The 24775-nt window shown below is 46.4% G+C and overlaps 1 protein-coding gene across 1 annotated transcript in view; it reads left to right on the forward strand.

Moving 5' to 3' along the window:
* Positions 1-7006: 7006 nt before the first annotated feature.
* LOC129783857 (golgin subfamily A member 2-like) overlaps positions 7007-24775 on the forward strand; it is a 142938-nt gene continuing 125169 nt past the window's right edge. The window contains exons 1-3 of the mRNA XM_055796543.1: positions 7007-7189; positions 8689-8811; positions 9193-9273. The gene's annotated coding sequence lies outside the window, so the exon portion shown is untranslated. The remainder of the gene's footprint in view (positions 7190-8688; positions 8812-9192; positions 9274-24775) is intronic.

Genomic DNA, 24775 nt, shown 5'->3' on the forward strand with positions numbered 1-24775 from the left:
ATGCATGGTAATGCCGCTCTCCCCCTATAAAAGGAGCTCAAAACCTAGGTGAGGTTTAATCCACACCTCCATTGGAGGGACCAGATCTCCACATAACTCTCTCGTCCTAACCATCAGGCTGTGTTGCAAAAGGCTGGTGGGTTTTCATCGGCAGCAAGAGGCGGCTACAGAAGCAGTGCTGCAGAGGGTCAGTCCTGCCGTGCTTGCCTCCCTTTCTGGACCTGCACTTTCACTTTTCCTGTCCTGTCCATGTCCCCCCCCCCCCCCCCCCCCCCATTATTGGACAATGATGTCCAGGTGGCTGATTCTGCTGTAATGTAATGGCAGCTCACTCATCTGCTGTTGTGCTGGAAACAGTAAGAGGCCAACTGCCAAGGGAAGTTGGGCTGAATGACTTGCAGCCATAATTGGATTTCACGCAGTACTTGTATGCTCCTTCCCCCTCTTTTTGCTAACTCATCTTGCTGCTTCTTTTTAATTGACAAATTCTAAAGGAAAATGCGGGTGTACAAGTTGAGGGTTGCAGTGAACTGAGAAGTTACTACTGGTTTTTGTATAAACTACTGACAACAGGGGGATATGCTACTGGCAGTAGGGTCACAGCAGAAGTCTGCAATGGTTCATTTTTCTGCTTGTGATGGTGGTGGGTAGTGGCCAGTGCTCTGACACTTTGACTAGCATAAACAACCTTTCTATTTCAAAAATTGAGGTTGCTTTATCTCAGGAATAGTGCTCCAAACATAAAATCTCATCTACAGAAGAGATTTATACACTTGAAAAAAATTAGATATTCCTTCTGAAGATGAACTTTGAATATAACAATAGTTGCTCCTTTTTTTCCCAGTGTAGTATATTTCAGGGCTTATTAGACCTTAAATGAATTATCTTTACTTGAGCAAAAAATATTTACCTCTTGGAATAATACATTTAGAAATGCAGTGCAATCACATTCAGTATCTGCTGAAGCTGACGAAGTGTCTGCTTCTTCAGAGAAGCCAGTCACTGTGACTGCCACCTGGAATAATAACATGAAGAGAGAAGCAAAGAAAGAATAGAAATTATTCACAGAATGTTGGGAAATCTGAATGTTTGCAGAACCGTTCAGAATCATCTCACTGATGATCTCTGCTCTGCACACCACGTCAGCTCTTGCAGGGCCGGGCATGTAGTAGGACTCTTACAGTTCGACCCTGAAACTCAGAATCCCAATGTTGTGGGGTTTGTGTTCGTTCCGCGCCCCCCTTAACAAAATATTTAAAGGCATAATTTTTGTGTACTTTATTACCTAAAATTTGGAAATGAGTTCATAATGTTTAAGCTCCTAGAAAATTGGCCTTGAGAGGATAGTGCTGTGGAAAAGCATTTGTTGATTTTGGGGTTTGGCAGAAACTCTGTGTGAAGGCTTGGGCCTCTGATGCCTGTCGCTCCTTATAGAAATGTCTAACAAAAATACGGCTTCCTCCCAAAATAGCCTAGAGTTTGATCTATAATACACAAGACAATTTTGTAGATAACGGTGACTTTTTTCATCTCTCAGAAACCTCTAGTGGACAAGAAGAGTTAATGTATATTAGTGGTTTCCTGGGTCCTGATGATTCACAGTTAGACTGACAAGGATTTTAACATTAATAATCCTTAGTATTATTTCAGTGAACATCTATTCAATTTAGTTATTATGTATTAAAAAGCAGACTAAAACCACTGACATTTTAAGGAAGCCCAAATTAATGGTTTGAAAGGTTTCACGAATTTATCAGATGAGTGGAAATCTAAGCAGAAAAAAAAAGCCACTTATGAAAAATGACAGCTTTGATTTCTGAAAATCTATAGATACCATATTTAGGGATCTAATTTAGGTTGTGGTTCGTGAAAGCATTTATGGATTATTGACATTTTCAATCTCTGTACTTCACAATGAAATTAATTAGGAAGCGATAATTTTGAGAGTGTGTTACATGAAGCTGTTGTAAGGCAAGGTACTTGTAGAGCACCTTCATTCACTGATGCCTGGGTATTATATGAAAAATGTAATTTGGAAACAGTGTAAGTGAGATTATTTGTACCTTTTATTAAATAAAGGATTAGCACTTCATTTGCTGTAAAAGGCAAGCATTTCTCCTGTGCAATAAATCAAGATTCTTTTTTTTTCCCCAGCCATATGGGGGGGAGTACAATGTGCACACACAGGTACATACAGTTAATAAGAGGAGAGTACTCTGTTCACTGCAAAAGTTAATACTGTTACAGCCTAAGTGGGTCCCACCATTATAATCATTTGAACCTAAACAAACTTTAAAACTCTGCTTGCAGAATAGTTTTGTTCTGGTGGAGAACTGCAATGGAGAGGCTCAAATTTGTGTGTGGTTCTTTCGTAACAGAAATTGGCAGCTGTGAGAAAATTAATTTGTGGCAATATAATTGATAAGAATAATGTCTTCATTCCCCTGACTGGAGTATGAAAATCTAAGTGCTTTACATTCAAGTGTCACTTTTTACCTGACTACAAAGCCAGGCAATGTTAATAGGGTCTGTTTCCCATTTAAATCCATGTGTGTCTTTGCCAGTACCACGAGTGAAGATCCCCCAGGTAAAGCAGTGGTGGGGCACCAAGTGCAATCCGCGGTGTGTTTCTTTATTGTACCTTGCCAAAGGAAGCTGACATTGTTCTTGCTCTGAAAAGGAAGGGAAATGAGTTCTAGAAAAGTTGTCATGTTGAGTGGGGAAAAAAAAAATTAAAATGATAGTAAAGTGGGACTAGGTGGCAAAAGTGGGAAGGTAGAAATAGTATGTATTGGCAAAGTAGTCTTAGAAAACTTAGTTCTTCTATTCTCTGTGCTTGCTCCTGAGCCAAGACTCAAAAGGGCTTCCCCTGTTGCATGCTAAAGCTTTTCACGTTAAAAACTCATTTTATGAGAGCTTCGCTGGGGCTAATGGGGTGGGAGCTGAGTTTCTGACTTGGGGGCAGCTTGATGTGGTGGATGGGGACAGAGGCTGGTTGCTGTGTCTTCTGTAGCAAGGACAGTTGCAATGAAAGGACTGAGACCAAAGACCACTGTACTGCTGTTGGTTTTCCTTTGCTTACAGGCAAATGTCATCTGACCTTCTGCTGGCTACAGCTTGCTGCAGTGGATGTAACTGTTCCCATTATTAGGGCGTTCAGGGTCCAGCAACCACCCACCTGCACGACAGTGCGACCCCAGGCTTTCCTAGAAGGAGCAGGTGGATGAGAGAAATGGTGGCATGTGCTTTGGTTTGCATCTGTGCTGCATGGACTAAGTGCTAGGCTTGGCTATGTGGTCTCTTTTGTCATTTTAATTATGTGTCAGCAGAAGAAAATGAAACAGAGAGGGGTACTTCTGCAGTGTTTTGAATTTTAGGTTGCCAAAAGAGCTTGTGTCATATAAATGCTGAGCTAGCTCTCTAACTGTTCTTCTGGCAAACTGTATGTGGGGGTTTGAGTGTTTTAAGAGCATTTCCATATTTTTTCTATTTTAATGGGGCTTTGAGCAACCTGGTCAAGTGGAAGGTGGCCCTGCACATAGCAGGGAGGTTCGAACCAGATGATCTTCAAGGTCCCTTCCAACCCAAACCATCCTATGATTATACAATTCTCACTCCCTGGGTTTAAATATATTTATTTTACATCTGCTGCTGCAGAGTTCAGCTTTCCTTCAACTGTGTTTCCCTATCAGGATCTGTCTGTGTAGCACCTGCACTTCTAGATGGGAGAGCGCTATGGGTTTGAAAAGTGTACAGGTGTGGTCCTCTTCAGCATTGCTAGCTGAGTGCTAGGATGAGGAACCAGAGGGACGAGTGAGAAGCTGATGACCCTCCTTCAGTATCTGTGCCCCACTCTCATCATCTGTCAACTGCTGCATTTCCTCAAGGACCTTAACCACTTTCCTAAATTTTAGATGTTGAGAAGAGAAACTGCTCAGGACCTCATGTGCCTTGTTACTATTAGCATGACTGGGAATACATCCTGCCCAACAGCAGATTTTCCTACACCCTAGAGGACAGAGTTTCTTTAGCACTGACTGCGGGGTCCTGTCGTCAATGATCTGCCCCGCTGGACATGCTGGGAATCTGATGCCTCCCTCACCTGTATATTGCCTAGTTGGCTAGACTGCTGCTTTTTGTTTTGATAACTAAAAGGAAATCTGTTATCGATACGTGCTTTGGAGCCCTGGATTTTGAACGCATCTCTTGTTTACTGTAACCTTCTTTTAGTAGAGGAACACAGAGGCTCCAGCACCCAACCATGTCTTCAAAAAAGAAGAGCGCCTTCATCTCCAAGCAAGCTCTACATGGGTACACTTTGGGGTGCCTTGCTAGGTTTGCAGCTTCCCTAACATGTTCCTGTTCAACCTAAAACCCACACATGGGAGTTGGGGGGGTGGGTGTTGGGGAGAAACGTGTAAACTGGGAGAGCTCTCTGTGTATGCTACAGGGAAGCCCTCAAGTCAGAGGTTGAGAGAGTTGTGGGTGCTTTGCTTTTCGCAAAGAAGCTTGCAGTCTAGGGATTAGAGAAAGAAAGAAAAGGCTGTAGGTCTGAGACCATCCTTGTCTGAGAAGCCCTGCCACAAGGCATCTTCAAGACTTTGTTTCATCATTAGAGGGAGCTGAATGCTGGAGTCCAGAACAACAGGGCTCAGGGCCAAACAGTGTCAGCTCAGCAAGACGGTCACCATCTTGCACCATGAGTCATCTGTCAGGACAGGGTGCAAGGCCAGTGCTGTGCCTTCTGGGGATGTTTCTCCCTAGTTGGTTCCCTAGTGCTATGACTGCTTTTCAGCTTCATCTCCCCATGCATCTGGTCAGGCTGCTTGGTGGAGGCGAGATGCAGTAGTTAGCCAAGACTGGCAAGAATTACCCTCAGCGTGGCTGAGATGCTGCCTCTTGAGCTACTAAGATTAGCCTCAAAAGCCTGTTTTCTTAGTCTTATTTTGTAATTAACTATGTGTTTAATGCTGATTCTCTGTATATTAAATCAGTTTGACCTGTGAAGGACAGGAACAGAGATGTCACTTATTCTGCTATTAAATACGTCCTGAAGAAAACCAGCTGGCAAAGTACAAGGCACAACCTTTTACTTACTTCTGTAGTTGCCTTTTGAAATCCCCCCATATTCCATTTTTTTCCAGGAGTTTTGTGCTCCTGCTGTGGGTTTGAAGCATTGCCAGGGAGAGAGCTCTCTACAGGACTCTGCCACTGCATACTTGTGTCTTAAATGGTTGAGTGCACCTCAACAACGCAGTGGTAAGAAAATGAGCAGTTAATGTTGCTCAAGTGTTAATTGTGCCAGAAATTAAGAATGTATTTTCAGAGCCCCAGCCCAGCAGTACTAAGAGCATTCAATTAATGTGTTTGTGTGATTTCCCTGAATGGGTGGCAGGAACCTGCCTGATCACTTGGCTCCAGGCGTAGCACGCACAGGCTGTAGCAGCCGATGATTGCGCATTAAGCTTGGTTTTTCTTCCCTCCGAAGAAATCAGAGAAAATCAGGGTATGTGGAAAGTCTTGTCTGTAAGTCCCCTCAGACTTGGCAGGTGGTCCTTTGGGCCTCTGGTGCTGTTGAAGCCAGTGGCACTGCCCTGCAAACGGAATAGGAAATCGAGGTGAAATACCCTTGCTCTACTACAATGCATTAATAGCTGGAGCAGAAGATCTCACTGAAAGAGAAATAACTGTGTATGCTCGCTTTTTCTGTACCTCCCTGTAGGGAAGGTAAGGTGCCTCCTGTGCTATAAGCAGTATTTAAATTCTGTGGACAGGCACAGGCATTGCAGAGACGTTAAATTGTCTGTAATTGGGCAAAATGTTAAAAATTCTTCCAATACTTTATGAAGCCAGTTTTGCAGTGAATATTTCTCTGATATGGAGAAATAGCGTGAAATGGGAACAATGGACATCGATTGTGATTGTATATGTCTGCTCAAGGAATGCGGGTATGGTGACCGGTCATGGGTGCGGTGTCTGGTCACATAGGCACACAGCTTTGAGGAGATGCCTGCCCTTCTTCCTCTAACAAAGGGGCTATTTAAAAAAGAATGAGAAAAGGATGAGAGACATTCAAATGCTGTCTAGAGGGAGGGAGTGCTAAGTCTCCTTGCCAGAGAAGATGGGATGGTCACAAGGACATGAATCACCTACAAACCTGCAAGACCACCACATTCCAGGCAAAGGACTGGTAAGCTAATTAACATACGAAGCGAGAGGAAGCAGGTTTAGGTAACGAATATGTATAGGCATTAATTGAATATTCATTTGTTTTATTGTGTAAATGTGAGATGGGGCATCTAGCTTGTGGAGGAGCGATCCCCCATGCACCTGCGCGCAATAAACATACCTACTTTATAACTTTCGAATTACAGAGTTTAATTCCACACGTCACCTCATGGGGTACTTTTTACCTTTTGCCTGGTATGTGATGGTCTTGCAAGTCTGCAGTGTTCTTGTTGGTCCGAGCTAATGGATGTCCTTGTCGACCATCTGGTCCTTCTGCTTGTTTCTTTTACTCGCTCCCTCTAGATAACTTATAAACAGGCCCCTTGTCAGAGAAAGTTAGAGAAACGGACTCCTTCTTTCGCTAGCTCTTTCATTAATTATTTCGTTCAAACTATGGTTCCACGACCTTATTACTAGACCTACATTCTTTGCGTAAATATATTTACCCGTAACTGATTGTCCCCATTCCATACAATTTCTTTATATCACTATTATTAAAGTTCACGGTTTCTTGGCAGGTAGCTACGAGTTGTTTCATTCGGTTGCTCTCAGTCCTTGGCCGTGGTACAGGGCTGTACAGAGGATTCCACAGCAGCTTGTGTTGTGCAGCTGCTGGGTCCACTAAAATATATTTCTTATTCCTCTACAGTTCTATGAAAATGATTTTATAAAATCAAATAAGGTTAGTTAATTGTAACCGTTAGCAAATCTGTAACACGGGGACCCGGCTCCTACCGCCCGGGCCCGGGCCGCGGCGGGGCGGGCGCGCTGCGACCCGCGCTCGGCGGGACCCGCTCGGCCAGGGCTGCCGCCTCCCGCCGGGCCGGCCGGGTGCGCGCGGGGCCGGCCGGGAGCGGCAGGCGCGGGCGCGCCGCGGGGCACGCTGGGAAGTGGAGTCTCCCAGCGACAGGGCCCACTGTGCCGTCAGCGCCGGGGAACAAACGTCTCCGGGAAGCTGCAGGTGAGCTCTGGGTGGGGCACGCCGGGCAGCCAGGTGTCACCCGAGCAGCGGGCGGTGCGGGCTGTCACCCGAGCAGCGGGCGGCGCGGGCTGTCACCCGAGCAGCGGGCGGCGCGGGCTCTCAACACGGGCAGCAGGCACTGCAAGGTGGCACCTGCTCCTCCAGTCCCTGCAGTAAAAGCAGAGCCACCGGGCCCGGCAACCTCGAGGCGATGGAGCCCGGCCGCGAGCCCCGGCCGGTGGAGCCCGGCCACGAGCCACAGCCCGGCGCCGTGCCGGAGCCGGTGGAGCCCGGCCATGAGGCGGGGCCCGGCGATGGGCCGGGCACGTCGCGGCACGGCGATGGGCCGGGCCTCCAGGGCGGCAGCGCAGGCTGGGCGGGCCCTGGCTGCTGCCGCCGGCGGTGGGCGAAGCCAAGGCGGCCCAGGGGCGGGGCGGCCGTGGCGGCCGGCAGCGGGCAGAGCTGGCTGGCGGCGGGCAAGGAGAAGGTGAGGGGCGGCGGGGGCCGGGGCGGGCCGGGCCGGCGGTGCCGTGGGTCCGCCGGGTTCGGTTTGGCGGATTTCCCTCCCCCTGGCCTCCCCCACACCCTTTTTTGGGGTTTTTTGGTCTCATTTTACTTATTTCCCCGGCCGCGGCGTGGGCGGCGTATGTGAAAGTCCTGGGGAGGGGAAAGTGTCCTGGAGCGGTTCGGGCTTCCATTTTGGAGTTCTGCCAATAACGGGTCCTTCTTTCCCCACCTGGAGGCCGAGGCGCGGCGCGGCCCGGCCCGGCGGGGGGCCGGAGGGCGGGCTGCGGGCTGGGGAAAGGGGCAGTTGACCGAACTGCCTGGGGCTCGCTTGCCTGGGGGCTTCACCCTGCTGGAGCACAAACGATTCGGCTCGGAAGACCCAGCCGAATTCAAGCGAACGGCTTATCCGACTAGCTTTTCCGGGGTGAAGCGGGTGCGATTGAAAAATCCGTTGTAGGTTGCTTCTCCCCTTAGTGCACGGTGACTACGCTGCTTGTATTAACGTGGCGTTTGTCTGTAAGGACTGTAATGTTCCTTCTCAAAGGCTTTCACAGAGTGGGAGGTCTTACTGTCAGGTGTTGATGTTTCACTTAACATTCAGATTTCATTGCCCTTTACTCATTTTTCCTCAATGCTCTTAGTTATAACCCTAAAAAAACCCCACCCCGAGATACTTCTTTTCATCTCCTTGTAGTTGCAGGATGGAGTATCAAGTCGTTTCCCAGCAACTCTAAGCTGTGTACAAAAGTTGAACGTTTGCAGCTCTGAGCCTCTTGTCGTAAACTCATCACATTAGATCTTACTTCAGCCTTTTTTTGGGACGTGTTTTGATTTTTACTTTTCTTCCCCCTGGGCGACAAACTCATTGAAGAGCGTTTCTCTTGTCCTTACACTTGGTCTTTTTACCCAGTGGAGTTGGGGCTGGGGGGTTGACATCATTCTCACAGAAGGCATGTTCTGTTTGGATTTCAGATTATTATTATTTTTCACAGCTGAAGGAGTATCAGCAGAAGAAGACCCCTGGAGCAGCTGCAGGAAGTAAGGAAAACCGCAAAACTAAAGGAGATGGTCGACCTGAGACTCCCCCGGGCGATGACCAGCAGCCTCCAGAGAACGTGAGTGCCTCGGTCTTTGTCCCAGCTCATTTGCTACCTCCTTGTTCTCTGGTTTTCTGAACAACGTGACTAGAGCCGGGAAATGGTTATGCGGGTGTAATAGATGACTGGCGCAGCTGCCTGTATCGCCAGCACGCGAAGCGTGCCACAATAGTTAGCAGCTACCGCTGCTGGAAGGTGCACACTAGAGCTCAGGGTACGTGCCAAAGCCGTGTGGGATCATGCGGTGCTGTCACGCAGCCCTGGGTGTGCCCAGAGCTGCTGCTTTGAGCTGCGTGCTCCTGGCCAGCCAGAGGATGCCGGTTTCTTTGGCTACCTTCGATCGACACTTTCTCTCTGTCCTTTTCTGAGCCGTTTCCCCTTTTCTTTCACCTCCTTCAGATTCAGAACGTTCTTAAGGTGCCGGTGTCAGACCTGAAGCACTCCAATGGGGTAGCCATACCCTCATTGGACAGGAGGAAGGTGAGGCAGTGCTCGTGTCCCTCGCAGTGACTCGCTCTCCCTACTGCATGCTTCAGGTTCTGTTTACACTGGCCTTGATTTCTTGGGTGGAGCCCTGTCCTGACATAGCGCCTGTCAGTTGCTTGAGTTTTGTTGCTGTTTTTATTGTCATGGAGCTAGTTGATATCGTGCGTTGCCATTGCTCGTAAAGTGCTTGCGCCCTTCTGGTTTGTGTCGAACTGAACATGTGAAAAAGTGAACCTTGTCAAAACCTCTTCCGCGAGACAGCTGAGCTTTGAGGAAAAGGAGGAATGTGGGGTGAGGCGATAAACTAACTGAACTGCTGAGGACAAGCGCAGTAGGGAGAGGCAGTGTTTTCTTAGTCTGTATTTCTCCCGGTGTGCGTGTCGTTGCTGTATTCCCTAGGGCCTTGCTTCTGAAGGGCATGACTCTGCTGATCTCCAGGCAAGCAGCTGCCCTGAGGAAGCTGTCTAGTTATTCCTGCCAACCCGTTTTACAACAGGCGATGAAACTTGCGCCAGGGATGTACAGTCTGGCAAGTTCCAGTACTGGCTTTGAATAGGTTTGGGCAGGAAGTCGGATCCTTTGAGTCAAGCGTTTACAGGCTTTAGCGTCTTCGTGTTGCCAGGCTTCTGAAGAGGAAAGGGCAGGAACTATGCCGATAAGCAATAGAAACGCGTTCAGGCACAAACATAAACCCCCAGCCTTTTATAAAACAATTCTTTTCGGGCAGTTTATTTAAATGTAAGGCTTGATCAAATTGTGATAGAAGCTCAGGGAAGTCAAATTTGGTAGGCCAGAATTGTCTTCCGCTGTTGCTGTGGCAAAGCTCTGATTTTCATTCCACTTGCATCATTTTGGTAGCTTATTTTCCTACCATTGTTTCAGTTCAGTTGTCATAAAGTAACTCGTATTTACTACATATCCGTGCGTCTCTTATCAATAAACGTAACTATAGTAATCACCAGGGGTACCAGTTAGATGCAGTGAAACCTGCAAGATGGAATGGAGTTCACTCTGATTTGCCTTTGTATTCCTTTTGTCCTGTTAATTCTCTTGATATTTGATGTGGAGCTTTAAGCAGTCAGCTCAAGAAAACACTCCTGGATCTCAGCGGTGTCTGCAGTCATCCTACTGAACAATATGATATTTAAGCATTGAGAAGCAAAAAATCCTGGTTTAGAACGTAAACTTTCAGCAGTGGGAAGAAAAGCTGAGTGGGATGAACGGACAGCATGTATTCATGGAAAGATGTATTCTTGATTTAGTGGAAAAGAATGGGAAATCAACCTGCATCATTGACATTAGCTTGTCGCAGAGGGAGTCTGCATCTCTCCTTACCCAGAAAAGGATGTTTTCTCTGTGTGGTGCTTTGGAGTGAAAGGTGCTATAAGGAGTATTATTGTGATAGTCAGTTCTTCCTTAGTAGTGACTTGTTGCCTTGGGGAATAAAACTGGCTGACTTGACTGCTTTGCTTGTAGTCTACATCAGATGTGAATGGAGGAAGTGCTGTTTCTTCCACAAATATTAAGGAAACGGAAGGAGGTTGTTCTCAGTGTGTGTTGTCGTCCGTCCCCGTCCCCCTGTCCCCCCGCCCCCTTTCTTATTTGCTACTGTTGATAACTTACTGGGACTCTGCTTTCGGCAGTGTTAGCGAGACCTCATTGAATGCACAGTTCTCGTTCACTGCTGTCTAGTGTTGTCTTGTGCTATCATCGGGTAGTTGTGATCAACACTGGGAGGCAGGTATCGGAGGTGTTTCCAGTTTGGGGACTGGGGATAATCTGGCTTCCGTGCAACTGCCGTTCTCATTTCTGAGTCACTGTTAGGTCAAAATGAAGCCTTGGCAGAGTGGATAAAATGTGTTGATGTCTCAGCTGCTTTTGTTGAAGCGGTAGATTTTTGTTTTGTTTGGAGAATCTGATTACCACAGTTCGATAGGATTTATTTTGCTGTCCTTTTTAATTCCTGCTTTTTTCCTCCCCTCCTCCTCTTCTGCTCCTTCCTTTTTCTCCTGTCTGCATGTGCCCATCAGACACGTTACCGGGAGCTGGCGGTAGCCCTGGATTCCAGCAATCTTAACAAACAAGCAGTTCGTTACACAGATAGAGGAACTGGTAAGAAACAATCCAACCAACCAGTCTGACGTGGTGCTCGCTGCTCCCCCAAGCTCTTTGGGTGTCTGCAAAGTTATGGGTTCTCTCCTAGTGCCACAAGGAAGGCTGCTTACACGGCACTCTGTAGGGAACAAAATGAGCTGCACGGAAAACCTGTTAAGGGGCTCAAAGTCTAAGGCCGCTGGTGAATGTATTGGCTCAACTGAGGAACAAGAAACGGAGTTTTGTTGTTTCCATTTAAGTGTGCTCTGCTGATCTCATCAGGCTTTCCCTGGATGATAAGCATCCTGATAAAACAGCTATTTCTGCGCCTGTCCGAATCCTTGAAACACACAGTTCTGGTGCTGGCAGCAGTGTGAAAACCTGTTTCTGCAGGTGGTGCTGCTGGTCTAACGATATCGGCAGAGTGGGAGCAGTAGGTCTCTGAGAGGGTCTGGGGCTGGTTTCTGATCATATCCTCAGCTTCTCTTGGCACGATGAGTGAACTGCTTTGTCCTGTGGCCTGCATGGATTCCCGCTGCAGCTTTTCAGCCTTCAGCTTTAACACTGCAAGAAATGCAGCCAAGTGGACTTGTTTCAGTCTGACAAGAGCCTTTCTTGTGTGAAATGCTTTTCCCCATTTTGTTCCTCTGTAAAGTACACTTTTTGCAAAGTTCAGCATTTCCCGGTGTACCCCGTGACCCCCCCTTGTTGTTTTCCTTTGGGCTTTGGGTTATTTTTGTTCCGTTCTGGTTCTTTTTGTGTTTTAGCTGGGCTGCAGAGGAACTTGGCATAGTGCATTGCCCACCCAAGATTCTCCTTGTTTGCCTGCTTTTACGCTGGCCTGCAACTGTGTAGGGCCTTTGCTGCATTTGTGGTCTTGCCTTTGCTTTTGCTGGTTATGTTGTGCATGGGCATTGCTAGAATCAAAACCTCTCACTCATCGCTCTTCCATCTGTAGTCACCTTTCAAAAGGCATTGAAGTAGTAGTAGTAGTAGTAGTAAAGAAAGAGCTTGGACAATGCTCATTCTTTGGGAAGGCAAAAAAGCCCTGCTTCTGTAGTTAGTTACGAGGCATCTGTGAAGAAGCTGTCAGGGAGACAACAAGCAAATAGCAAACACAGCAGCACAGTTGTGTGGCGGCCTGGGTAGGCAGCTGCCACCTTTGTCTCCTTCACCTCATATCTAAAGGTGCATTACCTACGGACAACAAATCTCCAAATACTTCACCGCTAAGATGGAAATGGGCTAGGACAGAATTACCCCTTCTCTTTGTATCTGGCTTCAGCCTTCCCATACCACCTCCTGCAGAAGTCTGCCAACACAAGTGCGGCTCTGCGTGACTTAAGGCGAGCTCTTCAGTGGAAGAAAGGTCTGAGGTCTCAGTTCAAGGAAAAGACTACGTTTTTGTTTGGGGGTTTGGGTTGTTGTTTTTTTTTTTATTGGTGGTGTTTTTTTAAAAAACCCAGCATTTCTGGCGATCATCCCAATACACCAGGATTACTGCCATCAGTTGCACAGATGTGGGGATGCGAGTTTAACTGAAGGTGGTAGATGCTCAGATGTAGACATGGAGGGGTTTCAGCAGCGGTGTTGGAGAACAACTGTGGCAATCTACTGAGCGATGAAAAAGATGCCTGGCATATGAAGTACATTAGTGAAGGCAGCTGCAGATCTCGTATTTTTAATAGCTAAGATGAACTTCCTAGTCCTCTACAGAAAGGACAGTGGAAATTCTGTTTGCGTGAATTGGGCATGTATCCTACTTCGTTGAAGTGAAAATGTGTTTCAGATGTGTGAGAGTATTTTCTCTTGATACTGGTGCATCACTTTTCTTCCACAGAAGGGGCAGAGCCAGGAGGCAGTGGATCAGCTGGAGAAGGTAAAGTGTGTCCTGTTTTTGGATAGGCAGAAAAATAGTATCTCTTCCTTGGCGGAGTAGAGAGTATAGTGGGCTGCGGCCCAGGCACGTGTGGTCTTGTCTTATGTTAGATTCAGTTTCATTTGTAGCGTAGGGTTGAATAATTTGACTTCATGAGTTAGGCCTGCCTGGCAGGTAGCGTTCTTATTTTGACACAAGCGAACGTTTAAATACTCAAGTATTAGAGGAGTGTGGTGGAGGCAGGAGAATACAAGTCCTTGCCAGTAGCTTGCTTCCAAGCACTACCGTTTTTATGCTAGCAGCGATTGTGCTATGCTGTTACTGCCAATCTAGGATGGATAAATAGTGAAGGCGTTCGAATAACGCAAGGCTGAAGTATGTCTTTAAAAGGCTGCTGTCGTTTCGATGCTGCAAGTCCTACCAATGTATCACTGCTTTTTTAGTTTGACACAAAACAAGGGTTACCCATCTACCTTTTTGTGCTAAGTAGGCATCATTTTTTTATACAGGAAAAGAAGGAGTTGGAAAAGAAATTTTCTGAAGAGCAAGCCGCGCTGAGGAAACAGCTACAGGTAAGGCAGAGCCTCCATTACAGTAACACTACCTGCCTTCTGCTGTTCTCTGGATTACTGACCATTCACAGTCTTTACTCGGGAAGCCACGAGCGCGTTCCTTCAGGAAAACTGGGAGTCAGCCCGACTGTGCTTAACTGCACGAGCTCTTTCCCTTTACTGAGTTAGCCTTTTGTGGCAACAGTGATGTTGCAGTTACAAGCAAAGAAGTTTTGTGCTGAGCCGATTTTCCTTTCCCAAAGGTTCGTGTCCAGACTATTGGAATTCTAGCTTCTGAGAAGTCTGAGTTGCAGGCGGCCCTTGCACATACTCGAGAAGCTGCAGGGAAGAAATCAGGTAATTGACTGTGGGCACTCCAGCTCAAGCTGTTGGTCAAAGTGTGAATTTCAAGTCAGAGGCATGACAGTTGCTGGCAGCCAGCTCACAGCAGTGGCCGACTCCTGGGTGGGCGATACTTGGCACCATCGCTGCCTCTGTCGCCAGAGCTGCCCCCAAGTGGGAGCATGTTGATCCCATGGCAGTTGAGGTTCTTTTGTGCATCGCTAAAGCCTTGTCAGCCCTGTTCAGCCCCGGTGACTACCCCAGGCTGTTCCTTTCTGACTTTCTTCTGATCCTTTTAAAACTTAGTTCCCTTTTCGCCACCCTCCCTCCCACACAACTATCGCGTAAAGGTAGGTTTTACCCGAGCCCTTCATTCTGAACCAAGTTTGAGCAACTTCTCCTATTAGAAAGAAAGATCCCAACCAACATATTGCCTACTCTGCAGAGGAAGTTTCGTCGTCTCCCTCAAAGTGAGGAATGTAGTTACAGAGAGCTTTACTGCCCAGAGCTGCTAGTGAGCCACCTGTAGAGCCAGGGACGCAACCAGGTCTACTGACTTACAAAGCTCTGTGCTGCCTTAAGAGCTTGTAGACAAAGTAGAAAGTGCTGTTTAGCAGTTCCAAAAAGCTCTTTGTGGTCCAGCCTCAACTCACTCTGTTCTGACTTGTTCAGGAGAAGCCGAGAGCCTTGCTGCTCGTTTACATTCATCTCGCCAGAGGGTAGTGGAGCTGGAAAGTACTTTGTCCTTCGTCTCTCTGCAGGAAAAACAGGCAGAGAAGGTAAGAGTCACCTCTGCTTACACTTTACCAGCAGTTCTGCCTTTGGCTATTTGCTTGTCAGTACACTAATGCAAAGTCTGTAGTCCCTGCTCGGAGAAGAGGCAGAAATTAACATTCTGAATTGTTAATTAACCTTGTAAAGCCCTGTGTTCTCCATGGTCAAGGCAAAGTTCATTCAGGTTTCTGTGACCACTAATCATATGGTCCAGTTGCTGTCTTCAGATCCGGCACCTTACTTCATTAGTCTTGCCAGCTCCACGCAACAGAAGCGCCACCGAGACCTTGTCTCAGGAGGGTCTCCATCAGGCAGACACTTCAGTATCGATATTCATCCAGAAGTCTGCAGAAAGGACCTCACGTCCAGTTAGTAGCATCGCGTTTGAAAAGGCTGAGCAGATTTATTCCTGGCAAATTCAGGAGGTTCTAAGCCAACCTGTCCTGAAGGATTTTGCCAAAGTTCTGATGCTTTCCACTTCAGCTGATCTGCTAAAGGTGAAGTATTTTGCTGAAGTCTGCAGCTGAATCAGTCATTTCTTTTTTCTGCAGCGTAACGAAGAGTTAATGAAGGAGCTAGAAGACCTGAAACAGGAGCTGTACAAACAAAGGTAAGTCCATTTGCTGCTTGTTACTGCAGAGTAACACTGCTCTTCCCGGGAGAGCCACAAAACATCACAAGGGGCATGCACCACAGGTGGTGACTTGGGAGGCTGGATATTCAGCTTAAAAAAAGTGACTGGATGTGATGTTTCTGTGATTCTAACTGTTACAACTAGCTGGATTGTAAATTTATGACATGTACTTGCCCAGACCCGTAGTACATACAGTGATGCTGCTTTAATTTTGGTTTGTTTCAGCAAAAGTAGTGAGGAAATGAAGCTGCAGAATTCAAAGCTGTCACAGAAGATTCGCTGCCTGGTTTCCGAGGACTCAGCCTTGCAGTTATATGTCAAGGATTTGCATGAGGAACTGGACATGGCTGAACGGAGGATCCAACAGGTGCCCATACTGCTTCCAGGCTGTGAGGGTAGATCACACTGACCGTTGTAAGACTTTGCTTCTGAGAGTGGGGGCAAGGCTTAACCCTTGTTCGGAAAGGAAGGCACAAAACCTCATCAAGGCATCCTCTTGGTCAAAGGCCTTCAGCGAGGCCTCTGAGGAACAGAAGGTCTGTTTGAAGGAGCTGGAGCAGTAGACTGGAAGCTGTTGTGACGCTGGTCTGCGAAAAGAATGTTCTACAATATGAGAGGGTGAGTGAACATACAGCGCGTGACAATACGAAGACTTTTCCTGCTTTGTATCTGTTTGGCATTTTGGTTACGCAGCTGTCTCGTGGTCTCACTGAGAAGCCAGTTGAATAGGGCTGGTGTTTGTACCCACCCTTGCAGAAGGTGAATTGGACAATGGTAACTTGAAGGTCAGCTGGGGAAAGTTAAGAGAAGCAGCCAGTTAGGAAGGGAATTCAGGAAGCCAGCTGTTAGCAGTTCAGAGAGCAAGCCGGTGTGAACCTGAGCCTGTGAGGGAAGAAACTGCTCTTTTGTTTATTTTGGGGTTTGTTTTTTTTTTCCTCCCCAGACAGTGGCTTAAGTTACCCTTGAAATAAAGGCAGCTGCTCCTCTTCTGGGAAAAGTACTGTGTGCCAACTGCCATGCTCCAGACATTGGCTTTAAATTCCTGACGTGTTTGACAACTTTTAAAATCACAAGCTTTTATACCATCTGGTCTGGCTGTGTAATACAGACTCTGGAAATGCACAAAGTTTCTGAGCCAGATTTTTAGATTAAGAAAATAGGTTTTAATCAAACAAGTCGTAAATACAAAATTGGTAGGGAGGAGCTGTCTAGCTCAGCCTGTTTTACAGGGCTAAAATCTAAGCTTTTTGATTTTAATCTCCTTCCCCCCTCCTCTTTTTTTTTTTTTTTCATTGAACATCACCGTGAGTTGGAGCACTTTAAGGTTGCAACATGGATCATGTGGCAGGTTGCTATCAGGGGAAAGGCTATGCAGAAGTGGCGTGTTAACATTTTGCCGTGACTTTTTGATTTTTCTTGGCAGTTGTCAAATCAGGCAGGGAGTCTGGATGCAAAGCAGCAGTTGCAGGTGGCACTGGAGGAGAAGGCAGGCCTGGGAACCCGGGTTGCTCAGGGCTTGTACGGAATGACATCCAGATCTTCATGTCTGTAAAGAAACTTGTGTGGCAGAAGAATGCAGCCTGAGCTTTGCGTTAACACTGGTTTCTTCAGGCTTTATCCCTGAAGCGGTCACTGCCAAATTTCTTTAGCCAATGTGATTTTCTTTGTGTTTTATTTTGTTTTGAACAGCTCTCAGGGTCAGTTCACCAGCTCCAGACAGAAAGAGATCACTATGTAAAGAAACTGAAGGAGGTGCGGAGAATGTGGCAGCAGTAGGTGCAGCAGTTCTCTGAGCAGGTAACACCAGGGGCAGCATCACAGCTGCTCTAGACAAACACAGGCAGGAGTGAATGCACCATGAACGTTGTTTTAACTTTTATTGTGTGGCCTTGCAGGTCCATGCAATGGCAGACGAGGAGGAGGAGCACATGGCCTGAGGAGACTCCCGAGTTCAACCAGAAGACCTTTTATTAGTCCAGAACCCACGCTTATAATATCCTCGTTTGCTGTTCACGCGCCCCATACTAAAATATCTTTGGTTAATCAATACTGTTCACGCACTTCTTGGCCACGTATAATTGGTTAATTACTAAGCTGCAAATGCACTGAACTTCTTGCGTTTTTTTTCTCTCTTCTTTCTTATCTCTGCGGGTTTCATGTTCTCAGCCAGCCGCCGAGATGTGGCATCGCGCATCCGCTCTGGCCTTGCTTCATACCCCGTCTTCCTTCCAGGCGTTCAGCCAACCTTATCGTACTTTCTCTCTTCTTTAGCCTTCAAGGCCCTTCACAGGCATCGTGGCCTCCAGCACTGGCCATAAAGCTCTCTGCAATTCCCCCGTCTTTATTTTGAACAGAAACAACATTAGAGGTTAAACTACTTTTGAATCATTATACAGTTCAGCATACAGGGAATAATGGTCAACATGACTACAATTACCAATAACAATATTCCTCCGCGTGTTGTAAACTCCTGCAACCATCTGGTGGTTCCCCGAGCCTTGAAAAGATTCCGCAACCGATCTCCCAAAAGTTCATGCCGTAAGCCCTGTGACATGTCCTTCAATTTTTGCAACTGACTGTGAATCGACGCGGAACAGCCCGGAAGGTTCGTACAACACATTCCTTAGCGCTGTGCACTGTAGGCTACTGCAGAGGAACGAAGCTGGGTTAATCAGCACTGACAATGTACAGCTGTGGGCTGGCTTCAGGGGCGGTGGGTTGGCTGGTGTAGACAAGGTGCAGCTGTGGCTGGTTCTGTGAAGCGGTTGGGCAGCCGAGGAAGAAGCAGAGAGGGTGAGCGTGCCCTGGATGAGGCGAGACTAGAAGGCAGCAGAGGGACTGCCATGGAGAGTGTGATGGTAAAAGACCTGGCTGCAGCTGGCTCCTTTGGAGAGTGCTGCGACAGGCCACTCTCTGCTGTTCACTTGCCTTCTACAGGTGAGATCACATCCCTCCTTTCTTTCTGTCTCATGCTGGTGTCTTCTCGTGCTCCCTCAAAGTTATGTGACTCTTTGCTGCAGGTTCTCAGCTGCACATTATCAATGTCAAAACAACCCACTGTCTCTGTTCTCTACAATTCACCCCTGTTTGTGGTTTTTGGTTTTGTTTCTTTGTTGGTTTTTATTTTGTAAAAGGTTGCTTTACCATGTTATGGAGTTGTCTGCGGCGAATGAAGAGACGGGACGCAGCTTGATGCAAGCAAGTTGTCCCTTTATTAGTGATTTTCTTACAATTATATACGTTTCTACCTTCTACATATTACACACTGATTGGTTAAATCTTAAGCGTAAAAAACACTGATTGGGTGATACTTAAGGCACACCGTTAGAACAATAGGAACTTATTAGTTTACCTTGACATAGCAACAGTTTCTATTCCAAAGTTAAGGAGTTTCTTTCTACGCGGCTTTCTTGATTAACAAAGTTACATATCGGCGCCATCCGTTCCCTTATCTGGCTACTTGTTTCTCTGTCCGTCTGGTTGCCTCCTCAACTGTAAGGGCTCAGGGGTCTGCAGTTAGCTTGTTCCTTTGTTCCCAGGGCTTGTGCCCTGCAAGTTCTAACAAGTCTCTATTCATCAGGCTATCAGTACTTGGACTCTTGTCATTGAGGCCTTGTCCTACAGTTGTCATCCCTTTTTCTTTTGTTTTCTTTCTCACTGCTTAATTACCAATTTTGGCCTTATTTTATGTGTACGTTTGTACATTTCAGTCGGGTTCACAAAATGTTAAACTTGTTATCGGTGCATTTCATCCAGAGGTCAACATACAGGTTTATGATTATTTATAAGAACGTGCAATAAGCTATGGGAGTTTTATGAAAATATTTTTCAGGAACTTCTAATCAAATAAATGAGCATGAGAAATTGTGTTTAACTTGTAAATTCTATATATAAGCCTTTAAGGAACATTTTCTATCCTAACGTGAAAAGATAAAACCTACTTAAAAGCTCTTGAAATCTTGCCCTTGGGCGAGTGTTCCGCTGTGCCTCCATTCTAAAGCATGGAAGTGGAAATTGTGTAGGGCAAAGTTTCACTTTAAATAACTGCTCAACTGTTATTGCTGCTTTTCAAAGAACCTGAAAGCATACAGTGAAGACTTGGAACTAAACAAACAGCTGAATGGACACCTCTAGATTGTTACTGGAATTAAATGCAGAAGTTAACTATAAAAGTTTCTCAAAATGTTCTGCTTGCTTTGTGTTGGTTGTTTATATAGAGATAGATAGATAAAACTATACACAAACAGGGAAATAAAAAAATGCTTAAAAAAATAGGGAAAGAGAATAGTGTACGGTATTTATAGCTTAGGCACCTTTTTTTTAAAAAAAAAATATTGTAGATAAACTATTACTTGAACATGCAGTACATCCACAGCTCTGAATTCATACCGGTTTCGTAGTGTGATATAGTCCTGTATGAACCATAGATCAACTACATGTTAAATGACTCTTCTCCATCGCCGTTGTCGCGATCTTTGAGCTTCGTAGCAATGCCTAGGTCACAATCCTTTAGCTTAGGGAACTTCACCAGGTGAAAATGCAAGCATCTATTTCTAATACAAATTTGCAGAATGCAGTTTAGTCACAAGACACTTTATGGAGAGATATTACGTTGTATGGTGTATAACCTATGAGAAGTGAGAAAATGGTGTTCCTGAAAGAAAACGCTTCACTAGATCGTTACTTTGGAACGGGTTTTGCACCTGCTATACTGCAAGAATCCCCTAAGCAGTGATGTGTCTTTGTGGACTTTGAGATATCTGTGTGATGAGGTTTAAACTTAACACGCAACCTGATTTCAAGTACAACTCTAGGCACAAGTGTGGGAAAGAGCATGCTGTCAGGACACAATCTTTCTCGCTTACAAGGTATCAAAGGGTATGTTACTCAAGTTAAAGTCTAACTTCTACAACAACTTCATTTTCACCAAAGGAGCTGCAGTTAAGTACGCAAACTACTGCAGCTCAACTGAAGTTTCCCCGCTGCAACAGAGTACAGAATGCTTTTCCCACCGACCTTAAAGGTTGTGGTGGTGGGGATGAAGGTGTGACAGATACTTCTAACTCAAAACAAATTGTCAGCTGTGTTAAATTCACCTGTACACAAAGAACACGTTATTCCTTCTGAGGCAACAGCTGAGGATTTGAACAGTCTCTTTTCACCTTGAGCTGTTCCCAGTTTAGAGGTTATGAAAAAAAGAAATAACTCAAAAGGTATTCTGTCAATATGCTGATGCAGTTGCATGTTAAATTCTGGTCACACTGAAACAGAGTTATGTTCTAGCATTCATATATAGGTAGCACTCCATTACGGCTTATGAACAAAATTCAGAAGTTCATCTTATCTCACGTTTCTTGGAATTCGATCAGGTTGCAGTCTTATTAAAGTCACTGTGTTTTTTGGTTTTTGTTTTTTGGTTTTTTTTAATGCAACCAGAGACACTTGACCGTAACAGAGAAGCCCGTATTGACATCTCTGAGCCCGGACACAAACCGCAGCTGCACGTACCACCAGGCTCAGGGCAGAGCTCATTCACGCAGTTACATAGCTATGTACCGCTACACGCATGCAGACACCTATTTGTCACTAGATAACCGTGTTCGTCTTTCCTTCTCTCCTTCACAATACCTAGCTGTTCTCTCATCTCTTGTTAGGTCAGCCATTCCCCATTTTCCTCTCCTGTATATCTCTTCAGACATTCTCTATCCTCCTCTTTTTCGCTTGTGAATTGCGACAAGGCAAAGGTGGTGTGTAGCTGGGTGCCCGTGACCTGATTTATGTCACACTCAGCTAAACGCTGAATACAGGACAAAAAGGCGTGGGAGACAGAAGGCAAACATCAATACGGGGGTTAAGGCGATTATAATAAATCCTGGACTACTTTGGATCCACGGCCCAAAGTTTCCCAGCCGTGAGAAGAGACCAAAGGCCTCCCACCCCTGGCTCTGCTGCAGGTCTTTGGTTTAAGTTTTGTATGCTTTTGTGGATTGATTCAGAGTGGTCACTCAGACTGACGTAACACATCCTATCAAAGCCTTCACACCCTTGTCCCTGCGCTAATAATAAAAATCAATAGCAACTCGGTTCTGTAGCAACATACGACGGACAGAATCGACACCTGTTAATAATAATAAGCCTGGGAAAAAAAAAAAAGAAATAGTATTGTAGTACTACTTTCTTTAGCAAGCTAGCAGCCTTATTTACGAAGCCAGTTAAGAGCGTGCACTGTTCTTACAGAAGAGATTAGAGAAGCAAAAATGCGTTACGCTGCATTCCAGAACTCAACCTGGGAGTTACAGTCTGCTGTGAGTTCTGGGTTATAACCATTTGACACGTGTTGGGGTTGCGACTGTGCAAGGGCTGCGATGCCCACTTGCAATTTTCATTGGCATTATCACAGCTAGTTGTTTTGAAAGCAACCCTTGAGCTTCCTCCTGCTCGACTTGTTGTTGCAAACTATTCTGAAGCCGATCAATAAAGTTAGTCTATGACTCTCTAGGACCCTGCAAGACTGTGGCGAAGGACGCACTAGAGGCTCGCCCAGACTCCCGTATCCCCCTACCCGGACTGCCTTCATAGCCATCTCCTCCGTCTGCAAATAGCTGTCCCTGGGATACCTTGCCTGAGTCACAGGATTGGACGGCACAATTATTTTCTCCAGCCAACGGCTCACAGTTCACAGCAATTCCCCGATTAAGCTTTTCAATCGAGGCCACTACACATAGCTCGCAAAAATCAGATAACCACATCATGCACTGCGTCGGAGTGCGTACCACACAAAGCGATGACTTCCAATAATCACGTGGTGTGAGTGTATAAGGCTCTGCCATCACTTCAAGAAGGGACACAGCAAAAATGTGTTATGGATCCCCCCTTCCCGCACGGCTTTGCTTAACCCTTTAACAGCCTCGTATTGCACAGGCTGCCACTCTGCAGGTTGATTTGGCTGACAAAATAGTGAACGTGCCATGGCGCCTCCCAAATGCCCTCGCTTAAGCGCTTCCCGCTTGCATTGCTGCCACCGATCCCGCAGACCCCCTTTCACCCTCCCCGAACATACAGCCAGTGCATCAGGGGGAGGAGGAAAAAGGTCTAGCTCCTCTTCTGGGTCTATAGGACCTGGGTCCAAAGGTTTATCAGCGTCAATGGAATCATTGTCCGAGTTGTCCTGTTCCCGCGCTCGGTCCTGTGCTGTGAGGGTCGCTGCAATCAGTGACAGGAGCTTTGGGGGCAGAGGAGGTGTGGACGGAATGGCCATCATTGACGGTGTGTTGAGAAGAGCCGCGCTGTCGGGGGGATTTACAGCCTCCCCTGGTTTAGCGCCGTTAGTAGAATTAGCCCACGCTTGGCAAAAGAGGAGTCAGAATTTGCCAGCAAGGCGCTAAACACATGCCTGCCACGGAGTCCCCCTCCACGGCAGCATCACACAATCGCCTGCCGACCGCTTGCCAGGCAGGAATTTGCAAAGTGCCATCAGGTGGAAAGTCCAGCACTTTGTCACAGATCCATTCTAGCAGAGTCACTAGCTGCGGACCCATCATCACATTCTCTAACAAAATTTGTGTAAAAGGAGAATATAGTGCATTTTGCGTGACAGTTTTCCGTAGTTCCTTAATCATTTCCCAGTGAAATGCCTGATATTGGCCCGGGTGTCTATCTTGTAATATCACGGGAAACGCGTGCGCTCCCTCTTTCGTACTTTCCAAGTGCACTCTCCTCCAGCCCTCTGTAACGCGTCTGCCGATAGCATTTTCATCATCGCCGCTGCTCCCCTTATTACCGCTCTGCCGCACCACTCGCTTCCTCCTTACTTTTGACTGTTCCTTTTTTAGCCGCAAGAACGAAATGTGCTGCTCCAGTTCCTCCAGGCTGTAGCCTCTGTAGCAGTAAAGGTAATTCGGCACCTACCCATTACTGGGTAGCGCTGCCACACCGTCACCATTGAGAGTCCTCAGAAAACATTTGAGTAATAGATGTTCCAGTTGTCTCAGAATAGAGGTTAAGAATTTGCTCCCAGGTTCACGCACTGTTTTATAGGCTCTTCAATAAGTGAATTCCTGAGAAATGTGACAGCTGCTTTATTCAGACAGGACAGTTCAATACAACTTCACCTTTTGCCATTTACCACAGAAATGATACAGAACCTCTAGATACCCGAGCAGTTAAGTACAAAAATGCAGAATACCCAGCCTCACCCAGATGTGATCATAAAACAAAACCAACCCCCAAGCCACCACAAATTCAGCCTTCTTCCCTTGCTGCTTCCGAGGGTTTTTTCTTTTCTTTCAAAGCAGCTATTACATTGCACGTTTGCATGCCCTCGCTTCCTCTATTATTCAGTAACCAAACAGCCCCTGGATGCTGGAGAGAAGCAAGGTCTCCACGGGAAGAGTCTTCACATCAACCTGAATTACGGCCTTTCCAACAAACGAAAAAAAAAAAAAATACTGTCCCATCAGACCGGAGACAAAATTATCCAAAGTCCTACATCCCTTTCCCACAAGCAGGACACAGTTGACCGATTCAACAGCTTTCACGTTGTAAAGCTGCTCGGAAATAAGGCTGTTCATGCACGCGCTGTTGCAATTCCACACACAGCTTCTGAGGCCACCTTCTGTCCGTTCTGAACCAATACCACACCAAACCGTCACGGCCCAGTAAGTGTCAGCTTTGCAGGACAGGGCAATCTTCAGGTTCAATACTAGTCGCTAAGCTCCAGATCGTATGTATTCAGGGTAGAGCTGCTTTGTAGTAACCCCTCGGATAACAGCTGGAAAAGAAAGACCGCTGTTTTCATTACAGAAATATCAGACCAGTCAGAAAAGTTGTGTTTTCCTCCCAGTAGCCCCTAACTCTCTCACAGAACCTCCCATAGCTAAGGAACCAACCTAAGGTTTTGCAGCTGCGCTCTCTGCTTGTCTCAACACTCTTTTAAAGTATATGAAGAGCAAAACTGACAAAAATTGGTAAGACTGAACAAAGTTTGGCAGTACATAACACAGACTAAAATAGCAGTAAATGACAATTCTTTCGCATGTTCGGTTCTAAACACATCCTGCGAAAATAACGACAGAAGTGTTTGTGCCTGCACAAGTGGCTGGGCAATGAAAGCCCTAGAATTCAAGAATCTTTAAAACAAGCTCTGCCTTCGTGGCGTAGTACCTTCTCTCTCTCTGTCTACATGAAAACATTGACTGAGTTGTTCATCAACAGTTTTCCCCT

This window comes from Falco peregrinus, chromosome 1 (assembly GCF_023634155.1).
Source record: "Falco peregrinus isolate bFalPer1 chromosome 1, bFalPer1.pri, whole genome shotgun sequence".
In the NCBI taxonomy this organism is placed as follows: domain Eukaryota; kingdom Metazoa; phylum Chordata; class Aves; order Falconiformes; family Falconidae; genus Falco; species Falco peregrinus.